The 22,780-nt window shown below is 35.3% G+C and overlaps 1 protein-coding gene and 1 long non-coding RNA gene across 4 annotated transcripts in view; one reads left to right on the forward strand and one right to left on the reverse strand.

Moving 5' to 3' along the window:
- CA10 (carbonic anhydrase 10) overlaps positions 1-22,780 on the forward strand; it is an 850,317-nt gene that overhangs the window by 293,233 nt on the left and 534,304 nt on the right. The gene's annotated exons all lie outside the window — the stretch shown is intronic.
- Positions 4,966-8,849, reverse strand: LOC120866524. The gene is made up of 2 exons (XR_005721679.1): positions 7,331-8,849; positions 4,966-6,964 (listed from the first exon to the last, which is right to left on the reverse strand). It is a non-coding gene; the product is annotated as an uncharacterized LOC120866524 (long non-coding RNA).

Raw genomic sequence — 22,780 nt, forward strand, 5'->3', positions numbered from 1 at the left:
TTAAAGAAATGGATTTTTTCATAAGGGTATGCAAGGATTTAAAGCATTATTGGGTAGATGGTACATAGGGAGTGGAATAGAATAGGAATTAAGCTAACACAAATAGTGAATATGTATGTTTCATTTTTCATCACACCATCTTAGAGGAAAATCTTAGTGTGAAAGAAATTAAAAAACAAAACAAAACAAAATTAAGACAACTTCTCTCTGCATAGAAATGCTGAACTATGATTCCCATTCTCACACCAAATAAATTTTATATTGTAAAAAAAGAGAATGAGAGATAGCTGGAGCTAAAAATCATTCATAAATTATGTTGCTTTTCAGTGTTTTTTTTTTTGTTGTTGTTGTTATTGTGTGATTTAAAAAATATATTTTCAATTTAGTAAAGTGTGTCTGATCCAAGTCCACTTTTAAATGCACTGGAGTTTGGAATTTTTGAAATATTTACTCCTGATGGTGTTAATTTTATGTCTGGCATGATTTGTGCTGTCAGCTGTTAGAAGAGCTGAGAACTGTCTGATGATATCCTTTGGATTTGTGAAAGGCCAAAAATAAAATATAGATGGTAGTTGGATAAACTAATGGGTAATAAAATACCTAAACTTGATAGACAATAATTAAATCATGCTTGCAATCTTTTAAGAGATATGGACTTCCCTGGTGGCTCAGATGGTAAAGCGTCTGCTCGCAATGCGGGAGACCTGGGTTCAATTCCTGGGTCGGGAAGATACCCTGGAGAAGGAAATGGCAATCCACTCCAGCACTCTTGCCTGGAAAATCCCATGGACAGAGGAGCCTGATAGGCTACAGTCCATGGGGTCGCAAAGAGTCGGACATGATTGAGCAACTTCACTTTCACTTTCACTTACTGAATTGGGGTTTATTTTGGAAGTGAGGATTCAAATCAGTGGCTCTGAATTTAATTTTTCCTCAGAGAAACGTGTATCTAACTCAAAAGGTTTAAAAACCTCCCTGCCAGATTGGGAGGTTTTGTAGAATTTGGGAAAGCTGCCACATTTTGAAGTCTAAGATCAGCTGGGTATCAACATGTAAAATCCATCCCAGTCATCATGTGTTTTATTTGACACTTTTATCCACGAGCAACATTCTTGCTCATGTTTAAATGAACAGGGTTTACAAAGCCATGAAGCTGCTTTGATGTAGTACCTGACTGTGTTACTATGTTTGTTTGAACATATTTGACCTGGCATAACGCTCAGATGATGAATTACAGGGTTTTTTTGTTTGTTTGTTTTGTTTTTCTGCTTTTTGTTTTCATTTTGTTTTTTGTTAGGGCTGAAATTCAATGTGAACACAGGAATGCAAAGAGTAATAATAGATAAAAATCAAAGTATAATCATGCCTTGATATAATAAATGTATTTATCATGTGTGAAAAATGATTTATTTTACCTTTCAAGTTGCTTATTTACAATGATAGTTTTTAAGCAATGGTACTTTTTGTTCCAGTTGTTCATATCTGACACATAGGACTCTTATGGACAAAATCCAAAATAAGCATGCTTTCAAATAATACTCAAACATGTTTGCATTGCATATGCATATAAGAATCCTATTTTTGGGAGAAATGTTGCCAACAAGGAAGAATAGGAAGACCCTGAGCTTACCTCCTCCCATGGGCACACCAAAGTTACAATTACAGAGCAACTATCAACAGGAACCTCAAGACTAGCTGAAAGATTTTCCATAACTGAAGATATAAAGAAAGAGCTGCAATGAAATGGGTATGAGGAATGGAGACATAATACAGTCAAGACCCATACCTCTTTCTAGGCAACCCACAAACAGAACAATAACAAATGCAGAGCTTCTCTCCAAGGAGAAAAAGGTCCAAGCCTCACATTAAGCTCACCAATTAAGGTGTCTAGTACCAAGAAGTTGAGCTCCAAGAATGTCTAGCTGTGAAGGTCAACAAAGTAGTTGGCCCTGACACAACAGAAAGTGCCACGTAGAGGGCACTCTTAGAGCCTATAGCTCTGCTGACTAGAAGAGAATGTGTTCATAGGCTCCACAGAACATCTCCTACATGAGTCCACTTCTCCAAAATCAGGTAAAGTAACCAAATTTTCTAACACTAGAAATAAATACAGAAAATAGGCAAAATGAGGAGATAGAAATATGTACCAAAGAGGGAACAAGACAAAATCTCAGGAAAAATGTTAACAAAATGGAGATAAGCAGTCTACAGCCATTGAGATACTCAGTGAACTCAGGAGAAGAAAGGAAGAACACAGTGAGAAATGTAGCGGAATTAGAAAATGTAAAGAACCAAATGGAACTGCAATTTAATTTAAAAATATAATTTAAAAAAGATTAAATTTAAAAATCAATTTAAATTTAAACGGTGGAAGGAATCACATTAGATTAAATGATACAGAGGAATGGATCAGTTAACTGGAAAAGAGCAGTGGGAATCACCCTAACTGAACAAAAAAAGATTTTAAAAAATTTATAAAATGAAGGTAGTTTAAGATACCTCTGAAACAACATCAAGCACTCTAATATTCTAGTGGGCCCCCTACACTAGTGGGTCTCAAGACCATTAGTATAGGGGACTGAAGAAGAAGAAGAGAGAGAAAGGGGCAGATAACTTATTTGAAGATAAGTTCTCTTCAAGATAATAGCTGAAAACTCCCCTAACCTGTGAAAGGAAACAGATACAGGTCCAAGTAGCAAAGGAGTTCCAAAGAAGGTAAGAAGAAAGAAGACCACACTAAAACACTGTAATTAAAATAGCAAAATATAAAGATAAAGAGAGAATATTAAAAGTAACAAGATAAAAGCAACTAGTTACATGTAAGGGACTTCTTGTAAGTCTATCAGCTGACTTTTCAGCAGAAACTGCATAAGCCAGAAGTGAGTGTCACAATATATTCAAAGTGATGAGAGGAAAAACTCTACAAACGAGAATATTCTATCCAGCAAGACTATCATTCAAATTTGAAGATGACAGAATTTTAGAGACAAGAAAAACAAAAAGGAGTTCAGCACTACTAACTGTCTTTACAAGATATGTTAGAGGGACTTATCTAAGCAGGAAAGATGACAACTAAAAATATGAGTATTCCAAAAGGAAAAATCTCATTGGCAAAGGAAAATATACTATAAATAAAAGAGATCAACCATTAATAAAACTACCTATTTTTGTTGCTTTTCAGTCACTCAGTCGTGTTTGACTCTTTGTGACCCCATGGAATGCAGCACACTAGGCATTCCTGTCTTCATCTCCCAGAGCTTTCTAAAACTTAAGTCCATTGAGTCAGTGATATGATCCAACCATTTCAGCCTCTGTTGTCCCCTTCTTCTCATGCCTTCAAACTTTCCAAGCATCAGAGCCTTTTGGAACATATTGGCTCTACATATCAGATAACCAAAATTTGAAGCTTCAGCATCAGGCCTTCCAGGGAATATTCAGGTCTGATTTCCTTTCAGATTGACTAGTTTGATCTCCTTGCAGTCCAAGGGACCCTTGAGTCTTCTCCAACATCACATTTCAAAAGCATCATGTCTTATTTTGCACTCAGACTTCTTTATGGTTCAACATTCACATCCATACATGACTAGTGGAAAAAAACATAGCTTTGACTAGACAGATGTTTGTCAGTGAAGTAATCTTTCTGTTTTTTAATATGCTGTCTAGATTGGTCATAGGTTTTCTTCCAAGGAGCAAGCTTCTTTTAATTTCGTGGTTGCAGTCACCATCTCCAGTGATTTTTGAGCCAAGAAAATAAAGTCTGTCACTATTTCCAATGTTTTCGCATCTATTTGTCATAAAGTGATGGGACTGGATGCCATGATCTTAGTTTTTTTTAATATTGAGTTTTAAACCAGCTTTTCATTCTCCTCTTTCACTTTCATCAGGGGCTTTTTAGTTCTTCTTTACTTTCTGCCATAAGAGTAGTGTCATCTGCATATCTGAAGTTATTGATATTTCTCCTGGCAATCTTTATTTGAACTTGCTTCATCCAGCCCAGCATTTCACTTCATGTACGTTTGCATAGAAATTAAGTAAGCAGGGTGACAATATACAGCCTGACATACTCCATTCCCTATTTAGAACCACTCTGTTGTTCCACATACAGTTCTAACTGTTGCTTCTTGACCTAAATACAGGTTTCAAAGGAGTCAATTAAGGTTGCCTGGTATTCCCATCTTTTTAATAATTTTCCACAGTTTGTTGTGATCCACATAGTTAAAGGTTTTAGCATACTCAATGAAACAGATGTAGATGGTTTTCTGAAATTCTCTTGCTTTTTCTGTGATCCAATGGATGTTGACAATCTGATCTCTGGTTCCTCTGCCTTTTCAAAATCTAGCTTGAATATCTAGTTGGAGAACTTTGAGCATTACTTTGCTAGCGTGTGAAATGAGTGCAATTTTCTGGTAGTTTCAACATACTTTGGCATTGCCTTTCTTTGGATTTGGAATGAAAACTGACCTTTCCTAGTCCTATGGCCACTGCTCAGTTTTTCAAACTTCCTGGCATATTGTGTGCAGCACTTTAACAGCATCACCTTTTAGGATTTCAAGTAGCTCAGTTGGAATTCCATCACCTCCACTACCTTCGTTCATTGTGATGCTTCCTAAAGCCCTCTTGACTTCATAAGTCAAGATGACTCACTCTAGATGAGTGATCACATTATCATGGTTATCTGAGTCATTAAGATCTTTTTTTTTTTTTTTTTTGTATAGTTCTTCCCTGTGCCTCCCAACTCTTCTTAATATCTTCTGTTTCTTTTAGGTCCATACAGTTTCTGTTCTTTCTTGTGCACATCTTTGCATGAAATGTTCCATTGGTATCCTACTTTTCTTGAGGAGGACTCTAGTCTTTCCCATTTTATTGTTTTCCTGTATTTCTTTGCACTGTTCATATAGGAAGGCCTTCTTATCTCTCCTTGCTATTCTTTGGAACTCTGAATTCTTTGGAATCCAGGTGGGTATATATCTTTCATTTATTCCATTGCCTTCCAGATATCTTCTTGTCTCAGCTACTTTTAAGGCCTCCTCAGAAAACCATTTTGCTTTTTTGAATTTCTTTTTCTTGGGGATGGTTTTGATCACTGTCTCCTGTACAATGTTACATACCTCCATCCATAGTTATTCAGGCACTCTGTCTATCAGATCTAATCCCTTGAATCTATTTGTCACTTCCATTGTATAATGGTAAGGGATTTGATTTAGGTCATACATGAATGGCCTAGTGGTGTTTCCTACTTTCTTTAATTTACATCTCAATTTTGCAATAAAGAGTTCATGATCTGAGACACAGTCAGCTCCCAGTCTTGTTTTTGCTGTCTGTATAGACCTTCTACATCCTGGTTGCAAGGAATATAATCTATCTGATTTTGGTATTGACCATCTGGTGATATCCAAGTGTAGACTTCTCTTTTGTGTTGTTGGAAGTGGATGTTTGCAATGACCAGGTGTTCTCTTGCCAAAATTGTTAACCTTTGCCCTGCTTCATTTTGTACTCTAAGGCCAAAGTTGCCTGTTACACCAGGTAACTCTTGACTTCCTACTTTTTCATTTCAGTCCTCTATGATGAAATGCACTTTTTTTTTTGGGGGGGGGGAGTGTTGCTTGTAGAAAGTTAGTAGGAAAGTTAAAAGGCAAAAGTAGTAAATTTATCTATAGCCATAATAAATAGTTAAGAAATCCACAGATCAGAAAGCTATAAAATATGAGGTAAAAAATTAAGTATGGGGGGTAAAAAGGAAGGTTATTACAATGCATTTGAAGTGAAGAACTCATCATCTTAAAATAATCATATATTGCTATATAAAAACTTCATGGTAACCACAAACCAAAAATTGATAGCAGATACATGCACACACACACACACACACACACACACACACACAATAAAGGAATCCATGCATAGTGCTAAATATTGTCATCAAATCTCAACATAAGAGATCAAAAAAAGAAAGGAACAAATAAGAACCACAAAAGACAATCTCAAAGTAATTTTTAACAATGGTGATGCTTGCATACTTAACAATAATTACCTTAAAGTTAAATGCACTAAATGTTTCAATCAGAAATCATACAGTGGGTAAACAGATAAAAAACAAGCACCATATATTTTCTGCCTGCAAGATACCTACCTCAGATCTAAAGACACACACAAACTAAAAATGAGGGATGTTGCTGCTACTGCTGCTAAGTCACTTCAGTTGTGTCCGACTCTGTGTGACCCCATTGACGGCAGCCCAAGAGGTTCCCCCGTCCTGGGATTCTCCAGGCAAGAAGACTGGAGTGGGTTGCCATTTCCTTCTCCAATGCATGCAAGTGAAAAGTGAAAGTGAAGTCGCTCAGTCGTGTCTGACTCTTTGCGAACCCATGGACCACAGCCTACCCAGGCTCCTCCGTCCATGGGATTTTCCAGGCAAGAGTACTGGAGTGGGGTGCCGTTGCCTTCTCCAAAATGAGGGATAGAAAAAAGTATTCTGTGCAAATGAAAAGGAAAGAAAAACAGGCATGCTTATAGTTCCATCAGAAAAAATAGAGTTTGAAACAAAGACTGCAACTGGAGACAAAGAAGAACATTATATAATGATCAAGACTTAAATAAGAAGATATAACAATTTTCTAAACTAGATAGAAGCTCCTAATATAAATAGGAGCACATAAATACATAAACAAAATGTAAATATATTTAAATGGAGAAATTGTCAGTAACTCAATGATAATAGGAGACTGTAATATCCCACTTACAGAAGTGGACAGATCATCCAGATGGAAAATTAATAACACTGGCTGTAAATAATATACTGTACAAGATAGTATTAAAATATATGTATAGAACATTTCATCTGAAAGTAGCATAATACACATTATCTTCAAACTAATATGGAACATTATTGAGAATAGATCGTATGTTAGGCCAAAAAACAAACAAAAAAACTTGAGTTTTAAATCACATCAAGCATTATTTCTGACTGTTATGCCCAGAGTCCGAGTCCCCCAAACTGAGAGAATAAGACGTCCACAGCAATGCAAAAGCATAAAGGGGGTTTTATTTCTAGCTCGAGCCAGGGCTCCTGTCTCACCCAGTGCAGTGGAGTCTTGATGAGAGCCCCAAGCCCAGATTTTCACCAGTATTTATAAGTTTAGAACAAAGACAGGGAGTTGGCAAGGGTTGATTGGCTGCAGGGGTTTCCTGGTATTTACTGATTGGCCACTTATCATCTCTCTGATTGGCCAGAGTTATCATCTCTCCAAAGCCCTGGAAGCATGACTCAGGGATTATTTTTGGCCTAGTGCACCTCTCTGAGCCTGTCATGGCTCTGGTGAGGTTGTAACACTGACCACAAGAGTTTGAGACTACAGATCAACTAAAAGGGGAAGAAAAAAATGCAGAAGTCACAAACACAAGAAGTCTAAACCATATGATACTAACAACCAACTGGTTACTGAAAAAAGTTAAAAGAAAATGTAAAAAAAAAGAAAGAAAGAAAAATTGAAGACATATAAAGATAGAAATACACAGTTGAGAATCTATGAGACACAACTAAAGAAGTTAAGAGGGAAGTTGGTAGTGATGCAGCCTTCTTCAGGAAACAAACAAAACCCTCAAATAAACAGTTCATCTGTACATGTAATGGAACTAGAAAAAGAAGAAAAAAAATGAAGGTAGTAGAAGGAAAGCAATAACAAAGATCATAGCAGAAATAAAATAGAGAAAAGAAATGGTTTTCTTTGAAAAGAAAGCAAAGCTGATAAACTTTAGCAAGAATCCTCAAAAAAGAAAGATGAACCAAAGCAATAAAAATAAAAGAGGGGAAGTCAAACTGACACAACAGAAATACAAAGATGTAAAAAAACCTTATGAAAAATTATATGCCAACAAAATGGATAGCCTACAAGAAATGGATTCATTTCGAGAAATGAAGAATCTCCTAAACTAAATTAGGAAGAAATTGGAAATATGAGCAGACTATCAGTAATAAACTTGAATCAGTAATTAAACAATTCCCAACAAACAAAATGGCTTCACAGATGAACAAGATGGCTTCATAGCTGAATTCTACCAAACATTTAAAGGAGAGTTAACTATTTTTTCAAACTATTATAAAATAATTGAAGTGGAAGGAAGACCTTTGAACTTACTCTATGAGATCAACATCACCCTGATACCAAAAGCAGAGGAAGACTCCATGAAAAAAGAAAGTTAGTATCAAATATTACATTGATGAAAACAGGTGGAAAATTTCTCAACAAAATATTAACAAACGAAATTCAACAATATATTGAAAGGATCATGTACCATGATCAAGAGGACTCTGTCCCAGGAATTCAAGCATGGCCCAATATCTACAAATTGATCAACATGATATATCACACAAATAATACAAAGAATGAAAAATCATATGACCATCTTAATAGATGCAGGAAAAGCCTTTAACAAAATTCAACAATGATTTATGATAAACACTGCCAACAATGTGTGTATAGAGGTTACATACCAGAGCACAATAAGGGCCATATATGATGAGCCCACAGCTAACATGCTCAATGGTAAAAAGCTGAAAGCATTTCCTGTAAGATCAGGAAGAAGATAAGGATGCCCTCTATCACCACATTGTTGGAAGTTCTAGCCACAGCAATCAGAGAAGAAAAATAATGAGTTCAAATTGGAAAAGAAGTAAAACTGTCAATATTTGCAGGTGACAAGATAGTATATAGAGACAATCTTAAAGACACCAAAAAAAATGAGAATTAAAAATTAATTCATTAAGGATCCAAGATATATTGTCAATATACAGAACTGTGTTGCATTTCTGTAAACTAACAACAAACTATCAGAAAGAGAAATTAAGAAAACAACCCATTTACAGCTGCTTGAAAAAATAATATACTTAAGAATAAATCTAATAAAAAAGGTACGAGATCTATACTCGAAATGCTTGAAGACATTTACTAAACTAATTGAACATGACAAAACAATTGGGAAGATATACCATATTTATAGATTGGAATTAATATTGTTATAATGAGTATACTACCTAAAGAATCTACAGATTCAATACTATTCCTATCAAAGATATCAATGGCATTTTTCATAGAACCAGAACAAATAATTATTGCTAAATTTGTATGGAAACACTAAAGGCCTCAAACAATGAAAACAATCTTGAAAAAAAGGACAAATCAGGAGGTTTCATGCACCCTGATTTTCACCCATTCTCTGAAGCTGTAGTAATCAGAATAGTATGGTACTGGCACAAAAACAGAAAACATAGATCAATGGAACAGAATAGAAAGTCCAGAAATAAATCCATGCACCTGTGGCTAATTAATCTATGAAAAAGGAAACAAGAATAAACTATGGATTAAGACAGCCTCTTCAGTAAATAACATTGGGAAAATTGAGCAGCTCCATACTAAAGAGTCAAAGGAAACTGTTTTCTTACACCAAACAAAAATAAATCCAAAGTGGATTAAAGACCTAAATGTAGAATCATAAAGCACAAAACTAGAGGAAAGCATAGGTAATATATTCTTTGACATTGGCCTGAGCAATATTTTTTTTTTGTAAAATTCTCCTTAGGAAAGGGAAACAATGAAAAATAAATTAGATTATGTGAAACTAAAAAGCTATTACATAGAGAACAAAATTCTCAACAAAATGAAAAAGCCACTGGCCTAATAGGAGAATATATTTGCAAATAATATATCTGATGAGGGTTAATATTCACAATATACAAAGTACTTTTATAACACAGTATTAAAAAAAAAAAACAGCAGTCCAATTTTTTAAAAAGGCAGGGAACCTGAATAGACATTTACCCCAAGAAGATACATAGATGGCCAACAGATACATGAAAAGATACTAAACATCACTAATCATCAGAGAAATGCAAATTAAACCCACAATCCTACTTCTGAGTATTTTTACAAAGACAAACAAAATACTAATTTGAAAAGATATGTGTATCTCTATGTTTATTGTAGCATTGTTTACAATAATCAAGATAGTTGAAGCAGCCTAAGTGTCCATCTATAAATAGGAAAAGGAGTATGTCAAGGCTGTATATTGTCACCCTGCTTATTTAACTTATATGCAGAGTACATCATGAGAAGCACTGGACTAGAAGAAGCACAAGCTGGAATCAAGATTGCTGGGAGAAATATCAATAACCTCAGATATGCAGATGACATCACCCTTATGGCAGAAAGTGAAGAGGAACTCAAAAGCCTCTTGATGAAATTGAAAGAGGAGAGTGAAAAAGTTGGCTTAAAGCTCAACATTTAGAAAACGAAGATCATGGCATCTGGTCCCATCACTTCATGGGAAATAGATGGAGAAACAGTGGAAACAGTGTCAGACTTTATTTTGGGGGGCTCCAAAATCACTGCAGATGGTGACTGCAGACATGAAATTAAAAGACGCTTACTCCTTGGAAGGAAAGTTATGATCAACCTAGATAGTATATTCAAAAGCAGAGACATTACTTTGCCAACTAAGGTCCATCTAGTCAAGGCTATGGTTTTTCCAGTAGTCATGTATGGATGTGAGAGTTGGACTGTGAAGAAGGCTGAGCGCCGAAGAATTAATGCTTTTGAACTGTAGTGTTGGAGAAGACTCTTGAGAGTCCCTTGGACTGCAAGGAGATCCAACCAGTCCATTCTGAAGGAGATCAGCCCTGGGTGTTCTTTGGAAGGAATGATGCTAAAGCTGAAACTCCAGTACTTGGCCACCTCATGTGAAGAGTTGACTCATTGGAAAAGACTTTGATGCTGGGAGAGATTGGGGACAGGAGGAGAAAGGGACGACGGGATGAGATGGATGGATGGCATCACTGACTCGATGGACGTGAATCTGAGTGAACTCCAGGAGTTGGTGATGGACAGGGAGGCCTGGCGTGCTGCAATTCATAGGATCGCAGAGAGTCAGACACGACTGAGCAACTGAACTGAACTGATAGATACATGAAGAAGGTAAGGAATAACTGTGCAATGGAAAGCCATAAAAGGGACCTAGAGTGCACTATGCTAAATGAAATAAGTCACAGAAAGAAAAATACCAGGTGATTCCATTTATATGTGGAATCTATAAAACAATGAACAAACGTTAAAAAAAAAAAAAAACAGATCAGATTAATAGATACAGAGAACAAATTGGTAGTTACCAGAGAACAAATTTGTGGAGGGATGAGTGAAATATCTGAGGGTGATTCAATGTACAAGATTCCAATTATAAAATGAGTCATACAATGAAATGTATAGTGTGGGAAATATAGTCAATTATATTTTAATATCTTTGTATGGTGGCTGCTGATTACTAGACATATGAGGATAATTTTTAATGTACTGAAACATCAAATCAATATTTTGTCACTTGTAACTAACATATGTTTATTTTATGTCAATTAGAAAAATAGTATGTAGACACTTGGAGGAAATGCATCAAAATGCTAATGATGTTTGTCTCTGCAGATATGGGGATTATAGGTGATACTTTGTTTTTGCTTTGTTTTCTTATGTATGTTGTTACCTTCAATGAAAATGTATTTCTTGTAAAATTATAAATAAAACAATAAATGTCATTAAAGATTAAAAGTGAACATAAATATATAGACGTTAAATGGATGTTAAAGAGAAGTGAAGTGAAGTGAAAGTTACTCAGTCGTGTCTGACTCTTTGCAACCCCATAGACTATATAGTCCATGGAATTCTCCAGGCCAGAATACTGGAGTGGATGGCCTTTCCCTTATCCAGGGGATTTTCCCAACTCAGGGATTGAACCAGGGTCTCCTGAATTGCAGGCAGATTCTTTACCAACTGAGCTATTAGGGAAGCCCTATGGAGGTTGCTTGAATTAAATAACTATCTTGCCATAATTATGGAAATCATAAACTGTCAAATCAGTCATATTGGCATTAATTTTCCAATTTGATTTTTATTTTAAACTGGGGTATTATTGATTTACACTGTGGCATTAATTTCAGGTGTATAGCAAAGTAATGTGGGTATACATATACATATACCCTGGAGAAGGCAATGGCACCCCACTCCAGTACTTTTGCCTGGAAAATCCCATGGCGGGAGGAGCCTGGTAGGCTGCAGTCCATGAGGTCGCTAAGAGTCGGACACGACTGAGGGACTTCTTCACTTTCACTTTTCACTTTCATGCATTGGAGAAGGCAATGGCAACCCACTCCAGTGTTCTTGCCTGGAGAATCCCAGGGACGGGAGAGCCTAACAAGGTCTATGGGGTCGCACAGAGTCAGACACGACTGAAGTGACTTAGCAGCATACATATACCCAATCTTTCTCAGATTGTTTCCCCATGTATCAATAGATTATAAGAGAATATTGAGTAGAGTTCCCTGTGCTTCACAATAGATCCTTGTTGGTTAGTTTATATATAATGGTGTGTATATGTTAATTCCAAACTCCAAATTTATTCCTCCTCTGTCTGCTTTTCCACTTTGGTAACCATAAGTTTGTGCTGGAAGCCTATTAATCTGGTTATATTTCATAAATAATTTCATTTGTACCATTTTTTTACATGCCATATATAAGTGATATTTCTTTTTCTCTATCTGACTTACTTCACTTAGTATGGATAATCTCTAGTTCATTTCATGTTTCTGTAAAGCACATTATTTCATTATTTTTGATAGCTGAGTAATATTCTACTATATATGCATGCAACACCTTCTTTATCCAGTCAATTGTCAATGAGTATTTAGTTTGCTTCTATATCTTAGTTAATTTTTATAGTGCTGTTATGAACATTGGAGTGCATATATCTTTTTGAATTATGCCTTTCTCTGGATCAGTGCCCAGGAGTGGGATTGATGAAGGATATGGCAAGGGGGTGTGAGAGGATGAGATGATTGGGTGGCATCACCGACTCAATGACATCAGTATGACATGAGTGTGAAAAAACTCTGGGAAATAGTGAAGGACAGGGAAGCCTGGTGTGCTGCAGTCCATGGGGTTGCAAAGAGTTGGATGTGACTTAGCAACTGAACAAGAATGGTAACTTTATTTTTAATTATTAAGTAATCTCCATACTGTTCTCCACAGTGGTTGCACCAATTTACATTCACATTCAAATTATAGGAGTATTTTCTTTTCTCCACACCCTAACCAGCATTTGTTGTTTGCAAAATTTTTAATAATGGCTGTTCTGACTGGTGTGCGATGATACCTCATTGTAGATTTTCTTTTTTTTTTTCTCATTGTAGTTTTAATTTGCATTACTCTAATAGTTTGTGGTCCTGAGCCATATTTTCATGTGCTTCTCAGCCATCTGAATGTCTTCTTTAGAGAACTGTTTATTTAGGTCTTCTGTCCATCTTTTGATTGGTCTGTTTTTGTTTGTTTCTTTCTAATATAGAGCTTCATGAGCTGTTTGTATATTTTGGAGATTAATCCCTTGTAGGTCATTTAATTTGTAAATATTTTCTCCCATTATGTAGGTTGTCTTTTAATTTTGTTTAGTCCTGAGAACTATTTTGTCACCTCAGGTAGGTATATTCCTAGATATTTTATGCTTTTTGAAGTGATGGTAAAATGGATTATTCCTTTTGCTGCACAAAAGCATTTAAGTTTAATTAGGTCTCATTTGTTTAGTTACTAAAAGTTTAATTACTTTAATTAATTTAAAGTTATATCCAAAAAGATACTGCTGCTATTTATGTCAAAGAGTATTCTGCTTATGTCTAAGAGTTTTGTAGTATCTGGTCTTACATGTAGGTCTTTAAACTGTTTCAAGTTTATTTTGGGGGTATGGTATTAAAGAATGTTCTAATTTCATTCTTTAACATGTAGCCATCAAGTTTTCCCAGCACCACTTACTGAAGAGACTTTTCTCCATTATATATTCTTACCTCCTTTGTTATGGATTAGGTGACTGTTAGGGCATGGCTTTATCACTCAACTTTCTATCCTGTTCCATTACCAGTACCATTTTTATTTATTTACTTTTTTCTTTATTCTGCACCATGTAGCATGTATCAAACTGTTTTGATTACTGTCACTTTGTAGTATAGCCTGAAGTCAAGGAGAATGGTTCCTCCAGGTCCGTTTTTCTTTCTTATGATGATTTCACTTTTCTAGATCTTTTGTGTTTCCATACAAATTTAAGATTTTATTTTATTTTTTTGCCTAGTTCTCTGAAAAATGCCATTGGTAATTTGATAGGGGTTACATTGAATCTTAGTATAGTAATTTTGACAATATTGATTCTTCTGGTTGAAGAAAACATCTCCCCATCTGATTGTGTCATACTTGATTTGTTTCATCAGTATTATAGTTTCCAGAGTACAGTTATTTTGTCTCTTTAGGTAGGTTTTTTTCCTAGATATTTTATGCTTTTTGAAGTGATGTTAAAATGGATTATTTCTTTAATTTCTCCTTATACTCCCTTGTTGTTAGTGTATAGAAATGCAAGAGATTTTTTGTATAGTAATTTTTTACCCTGCAACTTTACCAAATTCATTGATGGACTCCAGTAGTTTTCTGGTAGCATCTTGAGGATTAATTTTGCATAGCATCATGGCATCTATGAGCAGCGACAGTTCTACTTTTTTTTCCAATTTTGATTCATTTTTTTTTTCTGATTATCATAGCTAGGACTATCAAAATTATATTGAATAAAACTGATGAATGGACATCCTTTTATGTTTCTGATCTTAGTTGAGATACTTTCAACTTTTTACCACTGAGAATGATGTTAGCTGTAGGTTTGTCATATGGACCTTTATTATATTGAGATAGGTCCCTCTATGCCCACTTTCTGGAGAACTTTGTTTTTTGTGCGTGTGTTTTGTTTGTTTGTTAATTTTTTAATCATAAATGGTTGTTGAATTAAGTCATACCTTTTTCCTACATCTGTTGACATGACTATATGATTTATATTCTTCAATTTTTTGATGTGATGTATCACACTGATTGATTACAAGATATCGAAAAAACCTTACATACGTGGGAAAGACCTCAATTGATCGTGCTGTGTGATTCTGCTAATGAATTGTTGGAATTATATTATTAGTATTTTGTTGTGGATTTTTGCATCTGTTTATCAGTGATATTGACCTGTACTTTTCTATATTTTTGGTATCATTGTCTGGTTTTTACATCAAAATGACAGTGACTTCATAAAATGAGTTTGAAAGTATTTAATCCTTTGCAGCTTTTTGGAATAGTTTCAAAAGCATAGATTTTATCTCTTCTTTAAATATTCAGTAGAATTAGCCTGTGAAGTCATCTGGTTTATTCAAAAATTTTAAATCACAGTTTCAATTTTAGTACTTGTTATTCATCTGTTCATATTTAATAGTTCTTCCTTTTTTAGTCTTAGAAGGTTTTATGTTTCTAACAATTTGATCATTTCTTCTAGGCTGTCCATTTTATTGGTATATAATTGCTGGTAGTAGTCATTAAGATCTTTTGTATTTCTGTGGTATTAACTGCAACATCCTTTTCTTTTCTAAGTCTATTGTTTTGAGTCTTCTCCCTTTTTTTCTTGATGAATTTGGCTAAACATTTATCAGTTTTATTTATCTCCTCAGAGAATCAGCTTTTAGTTTCCATGATCTTTGCTATTGTTTTCTTTTTCTCTATTCCAAATATTTCTGCTCCAGTCTTTATGATTTCTCTTCTTCTACTAACCCTGGATTTTGCTTGTTCTTAATTTCTCTAGTTGCTTTAGGTATAAGTTTAGGCTGCTTATTTGGGATTTTTCTTATTTCCCAAGTTAAGGTTGTATTGCTATAAACTTCCCTCTTGAAGCTGATTTTGTTGTGTTCCATAGGTTTAAATGTCATGTTTTCATTTTTATTTGTCTCAAGGTGTTTTTAAATTTCCTCTTAGATTTTTTTCAATGCTCTATTGGTTGTTTAGGAACATATTGTTTATTTTTGACAGATTTTTTTCCAGTGTATTTCTAATCTCACAATATTGTAGTTGAAAAAGATGATTGATATTATTTAAATTTTATTAAATTTATTGAAATTTGCATAGTGGCCAGCATATTGGTCTACCGTGGAGGATGTTCCATGTGCACTTGAAAAGAACATGTGTATTCTGCTGTTTTCAGATGGAATGCTCTGTACATATAAATTAAGTCCCTCTGGTCTAATGTGCCACTTAAGGCCTGTGTTTCCTTATTGATTTTCTGTCTGGATGGTCTTTCCATTGACATAAGTGAAGTGTTAAAGTTTCCCATTATTGTGTTATAATAAATTTCTTCTTTTATGGCTAGTAGAATTTGCCTTATATATTGATGTGCTCCTGTGTTGTGTGCATGTATATTTATAATAGTTATATCTTCTTGTTGGGTTGATCCCTGGATCATTATGTAGTTTTCTTCTTTGCCTATTGTAATAGCCTTCATTTTAAATCCAGTTTGTCTGATCTGAGTACTGTTACTCCACCTGTTTTAGATTTCCATTTGCATGGAATACCGTATTATATCACCTCACTTTCAGTATGTATGTGTCCCTAGATCTGAAGTGGGTTTCTTGTAGACTTTCTATTTCTGTTCTGTTCTTACTTTATGTTTCTATTCAGACATTCTATGACTTTTGGTTGGAACACTTAATCCATTTACATTTAATGCAATTATTGATATGTGTGTATATATATATAATATATATATATATACACACACACACACACACATATGTATGTATGTATAAGATTGTTTTAAGTTGCTGGTTGCTGGTATCTTAATTTCAAATGCATTTCCAATATCCAATATTTGTACTCTCCTCATGATTGCTGGTTTTGATATCATATTTGTGTGTGGATGATTTCTTACCTTTATTATATGTTTACCTTTAGTGATGAGCTTTCCTATTCATAATTTCTTTTGTTTCTAGTTGTGACTTTTTATGACAACAGATGAACTTTTAGCAATTGTTATAAACCCGGTTTGATGATGCTGAATTCTCTTAGCTTTTGCTTGTCTGTAAAGCTTTTGATTTCTTCATCAAATGTGAATGAGCGTCTTGCTATAGAACATTCTTAGTTGTAGATTTTTCCCTATCATCCCGGCAAAAATATTTTACCACTCCCTTCTGACCTACAGGTTTCTGCCAAAAAATCACCTGTTAACAATATGGGGATTCCATTGTCTGGTACATGCTGAGTTTTGCTTGTTGCTTTTAATATTTTATCTTTGTCTTGAATTTTTTTTAATTAATTAATTAATTAATTTATTTATTTTTAATTTTTGCTTTACAATTCTGTATTGGTTTTGGTTTTGTCAATTTGATTAATATGTGTTTCTGTATCCTCCTTGGGTTTATCCTGTACGGGACTTTCTGAGCTTTCTGAACTTGAATGAGTGTTTTTATTTATTTATTTATTTTCCCCATGTTAGGGAAGTTGATGGCTGTTACCTTTTCCATTTTTTCCCCTAGCTCTTTCTTTCTGTCTTCATTTTCTGGAACCCCTATAATGGTAATGTTGATACAGTTAAGATTTTTTTCCAGAGGTCCCTGAGATTGTACTCATTTTTGTTTTGTTTTTGTTTTATTTATTCTTTTCCACAGTAATGATTTCCATCATTCTTTTCATTCATTACTCATTCTTCTACATGTTTTAGTCTACTATTGTTACCTTCTATAGTATTTTTCATTTCATTTTTTTGTTTTTAATCTCCATTTATTTGATTTTCACTTAGTTGTTCTTCTGGAATACATTTCTTCTAGTGGTCCTTTATGTGGAATACATTTCTCTGACATCTCATTTTGTCTAACTTTCTGTGTTTTTAGCTTGTTTTTCTCAGGCTACAGGTGTGTAGTTCTTGACTCTGGTGTCTTCCCCTTGCTGAGTGAGGTTGGTCTAGGGGTTTATGCAGGCTTACTGGTGGGAGGGACTGGTGCATGCCCAGTGGAGTTGAGCTGTGTCTTATCCTCTGGTGGGCAGGGCTGTATCAATGGGTGTGTTTAGAAACATCTGTTTGCTCAGGATGACTTTGGGCAGTTTTTCTGCTCAAAAGTGGAGCTGTCTTTTCACCCTGTTGATTATTTGGCCTGAGGTGTCCCAGCACAGGAAGCTTCAGGCTGTTAGGTATGCCCAGGTGCTAAAATAACAAACTCCAAGAGAGCTCACACTGATGAATATTCCCTCAAGCATCCACCACCAGGGTTCTTTCCCCCTCAGTGAGCGACATTCAACCTCCACCTCCCCAAGAGAACCACCAAGACCACAGGTAGATCTGGCACAGTTTCCTGTGGTATCACTGCTTTGCCTTGAGTCCCAGTACATGTGTAACCTTGTGTGTGAAGTTTAAGAGTGGAATTTCTCTTCCCCCAGTCCTTTGCAGCTCCTTCACTCCCTGCTCACCTTCAAAGTCAGTTATATAGGGTCTTCTCCTCCTGATACTAGACTCCCAGACTGGGATGCCTGACATGGGACTCAGAACTCTCACTCCTTGTGGAGTTATTTTCCAGTATATGACTATACTGCAGAAGTGCTTCTCCCACCATCTCATTTTGGCTGCTTCTTTATTTTGGATGTAACTGGTCTTTTTGATAGGATCCTGGTTTTTGTCTGTAGTCATTTAGCAGTTGTGATTTTGGTGTTTTATGAGAGGAAGTGAGATCACACTTTTACTCCATCATCTGATCTCTCTAATCTCCTTGAAGGCTTCTTCATACACGCAAAATTTCTGGCAAAAGAAGACACCTCATCCTTTTTGAAAAAGTGGCCTAATTAGCAATAGCACCATCAGGAAACTAGAAGAAAGAGTGGAAGAGACAGAGGGATAGCATTCATTTTTATAGGGTCAAGAATTTGAATTTTTAAATCAGGCTTTATGGGGTGCTAGAATATGAAGTAGCATGGAACATCAAACAGAATGAAGTATTATTTGGAGAAGGATCTTTCAAATATTAGATATTCTGGCTCCAGATATGTGAAAAATTAATGACCTACGTGTATTTCATTGTGGATTCTATTCCAAAAAGTGTTCTTGGAAGGAACGAAGCCACTTGAGACTGTAGAAGAAGCTCAAGCATCAAATAAGACTCTTGTCCTGGGAATCCACTTCCAATCTAGAAACTCTTTGATTTTATATGAATGGTTGTTAGACAGGACACAAAGAATATATTTCTTTGAAGCTGACCCTGAAATGATGATCTGACTAGGATGTAAACCCTCTAGTTTAAATGAAGTCTCCCTTTAAAGCTCTAGTATTGGTTTGGAAGAAACTTTCAGTCTTCTCTTCTTATCTTCTATCAAAATTATTCCTCAAAATTTTGAATGCAGGACTCTTTCTCCTCTAAGATATTTTTCTCTGAGTAGCTAGAATGGAGAATTAAGGATAAAACAAATGAAAGGATTTTGATTAATGGTTTAAAAATGAGACCAAAATAATTATGTTTATGTGCAGAGCTTTTGGCAAGCAGTGGAAGGTTTCAGAGCATAGTATTGAAAAGTGATAAAAGTTAAGCCAAATGAGAAAGGCTAAGATGCTGTATTCTAAGTTGGGAAACAGGTTTAGAGTAAAGGTGTTCTGTCGTTGATACCAGGTTCTGGTACATGGTTGCCTAGCTTAGATCTGGGCTGAGGATTACTGCACACTGTCTTGGAAGTTTCATGGAAATATGTACTTCTTGACATCTCCCAGTAAGTAAATCAATGCAGAGTCTTTAGGCAAGTCTCCCAAAGAAACACCTGGATACTGGCTTTAGTGTATTTTTTGTTTGTTTGTTTGTTTGTTTTGTTTTTAAATAAATATATCTAGATCTCATTCTTTACTGTTCTGGTGAGTATTTTTTTTTTTTTTAGTAGACTTTGCATTCTTCTCCTGCTTCTTGTTATTTTGCTCTCTTTCTCTCTACTCATCTCCCTCATTCTTCTCCATCTCTTATTCTTTCTTGTTCTCTTATCCTTTCTTCTCCTCTCCAGTACTCTTAAATTTTCTTTTTCCTCTTCACCTTTTCCTAAACCTCTATCCTCCCCTTCCTTTCTTCCCTCCTTTCTCTTCCTGAGTACATTTGACTAAGGAACCTGTGCCTCTCTCTTCTGCATCAAAGTGGAGTAGGTTTTCCTCTTTAATACATTTTAGAGGGATTGAAATTGTATGATTTGGGTGCCAATACATAAATGAGACAAAACTCTAGTTATCTGAGAACCAAACACAACTCTTATAAAAGGATACAGGGAGAATTAACTGCAGGTGTTTAATGAAATTTAGGCAGATGAATTTCTAGAAGGAAATTTTTCCTTCAGTAATCTCACAAATTAAATATCTGTTACATGCATTTTTTTGGCTATGGTATTCCACAGATAATACAAAAGAACTAGATTAAAACTGAAAATCTAGAATAAAAAATATGATTTGGGGAGTTTCAACATCATAATCGAATATTTGAGCAATTATCAGAGTTTTAATTTTTCTTATGAAAATTTAATGTGATATATTTTCAACTTTATTAATGTTGCATGAAAGATTAAGAATAACAAAATAACAAAGCATTTTCCAAATTAACTATTTCAAAAAGAGACAATAAAGCATCTGATTCACATACACTGCTTGCAGCTCAGTTTTCTTCCCATCCATCTAAATATGAGGGAGAAGAGGAGCAAAGGGGGGAGACGACCTAATTTTTACAAATTTCTTCCAAGATAGTCTTATCTCTCAAGCATTTCAGAACAAGTGTCTCCATCACAATCAAGAAGATAAAACTGACAGAGCAACTGGGTGACACAGAAACAGTCACACACACAGCGAAATTCTGAATTTTGATGTTAAGAATCTGGTTATCAGTTGTGTTTTCTTGAAGAAAATGTTCTCAAATTGGGCAGCCTACTCCTCATAAAAACCAATCATTTTGATGGATAAATCAGCAAAGCTCCTTACATAAACATTAGACTTTGAAACCTGTTTAAGGGCTATCACAACCTAGAAAACTTTGGTCTGAATATAAGAATAAAATGCATTTTCTTATCACTTCAGAATAAAAAAAAGTATATTCTGTTTGAAGGACTCAAGAAAATGCTAATTTTCTTCTAAGTTCTGTTTTTCTAAAACAAAAGAACTAGATTAAAACTGAAAATATAGAATTAAAAGTATGATTTGGGGAGTTTCAACATCATAAACTGCAGATGGTGACTGCAGCCATGAAATTAAAAAGCACTTGCTCCCTAGAAGAAAAGGTAAGGCCAACCTAGAAAACATATTTAAAAAGCAGAGACTTTACTTTGCTGACAAAGGTCCATGTAGTCGAAACTATGGTTTTTCCAGTAGTCATGTATGGATGTGGGAGTTGGACTATAAAGAAAGCAGAGTGCTAAAGAATTGATGCTTTTGAACTTTAGTGTTGGAGAAGACTGTTGAGAGTCCCTTTGACTGCTAGGAGATCCAAGCAGTCAATCCTAGAGGAAATCAGTCCTGAACATTCATTGGAATGTCTGGTGCTGAATATGAAACTCCAATACTTTGCTCACCTGATGCGAAGAACTGACTCATTGGAAAAGACCCTGATGCTGGGAAAGAGTGAAGGCAGGAGGTGAAGAGGATGACAGAGGATGAGATGGTTGGATGGCATCACTGACTCGATGGACATGAGTTTAAGCATGCTCTGGGAGTTGGTGATGGACAGGGAGGTCTGACATGTTGCAGACCATGGGGTTGCAAAGAGTTGGACAAGACTGAGTAACTGAACTGAACTGTACATCATAATCAATTGACAATCAGACAACTTTTATGAAAATTTATTGTGATATAGTTGCAAATTTATTAAAGTTGCCTGAATGATTAAGAATAACTAAATAACCAATCTATTTCTTTTCAGTATCTCATCAGTCAGTTCAGTTGCTCAGTTCAATTCAGTTCAGTTCAGTCTCTCAGTCATGTCCAACCCTGTGACCCCATGAATTGCAGCATGCCAGGCCTCCCTGTCCATCACCAACTCTTGGAGTTCACTCAGACTCACATCCATCAAGTCGGTGATGCCATCCAGGCATCTCATCCTTGGTCGTCCCCTTCCGCTCCTGCCCCCAATCCCTCCCAGCATGAGTCTTTTCCAATGAGTCAACTCTTCGCATGAGGTGGCCACAGTATTGGAGTTTCAGCTTTAGCATCAGTCCTTCCAATGAACACCCAGGACTGATCTCCTTCAGAATGGACTGGTTGGATCTCCTTGCAGTCCAAGGGACTCTCAAGAGTCAGTTGCTCAGTTCAGTTCAATTTAGTAATGTGTTTCATTTTGCATCAACTTAAAGTGCTAAACAAATTCTTTTCATATTTTTTCCTCAGATCTTCATCAGATGTGATATTTAATATGACATTTAGTCAGATCTGGCCCTTATCCCTGAATCACCCATTCTGTGACCATAAACAAACCCTAGTACATATGATCTCATTTTTACCAATAAGTGAAAACATACACATTCACAGTTTGTTGTATCATACTGAATGCAATCCTATCAAACTAACAGCATCTCAGCTGCCTGAAACTGTTTTCTCCCATCTTTAATACACAAATATGCTTCACACCACAACAGAAGGAACAGAAATTTTTTTTTGTAGTTTGAATTTTTGTCTAAAATATTCAGAAAATATTTATTTTTTAATTGAAAGAAAGTTACTATTGTTTCAATTTTTAGATAACTAGTTTTCCTAATTTTTCAATATAAGAAAAAGACATTGCATGTGCTGTGATGAAGAGAGAGGATATTATGGACAGCACATTGCTGCTTAGTGCTCATTTGTTAGGTAGGATTGAATGTAGAAATCAGCTCAGTGTTCAGTGACTCCTAAATTATTTATTCTGAGCTGGAGA

The sequence above is a fragment of the Oryx dammah genome, unplaced genomic scaffold (assembly GCF_014754425.2).
Source record: "Oryx dammah isolate SB20612 unplaced genomic scaffold, SCBI_Odam_1.1 HiC_scaffold_8, whole genome shotgun sequence".
NCBI classification, from domain to species: Eukaryota; Metazoa; Chordata; class Mammalia; order Artiodactyla; family Bovidae; genus Oryx; species Oryx dammah.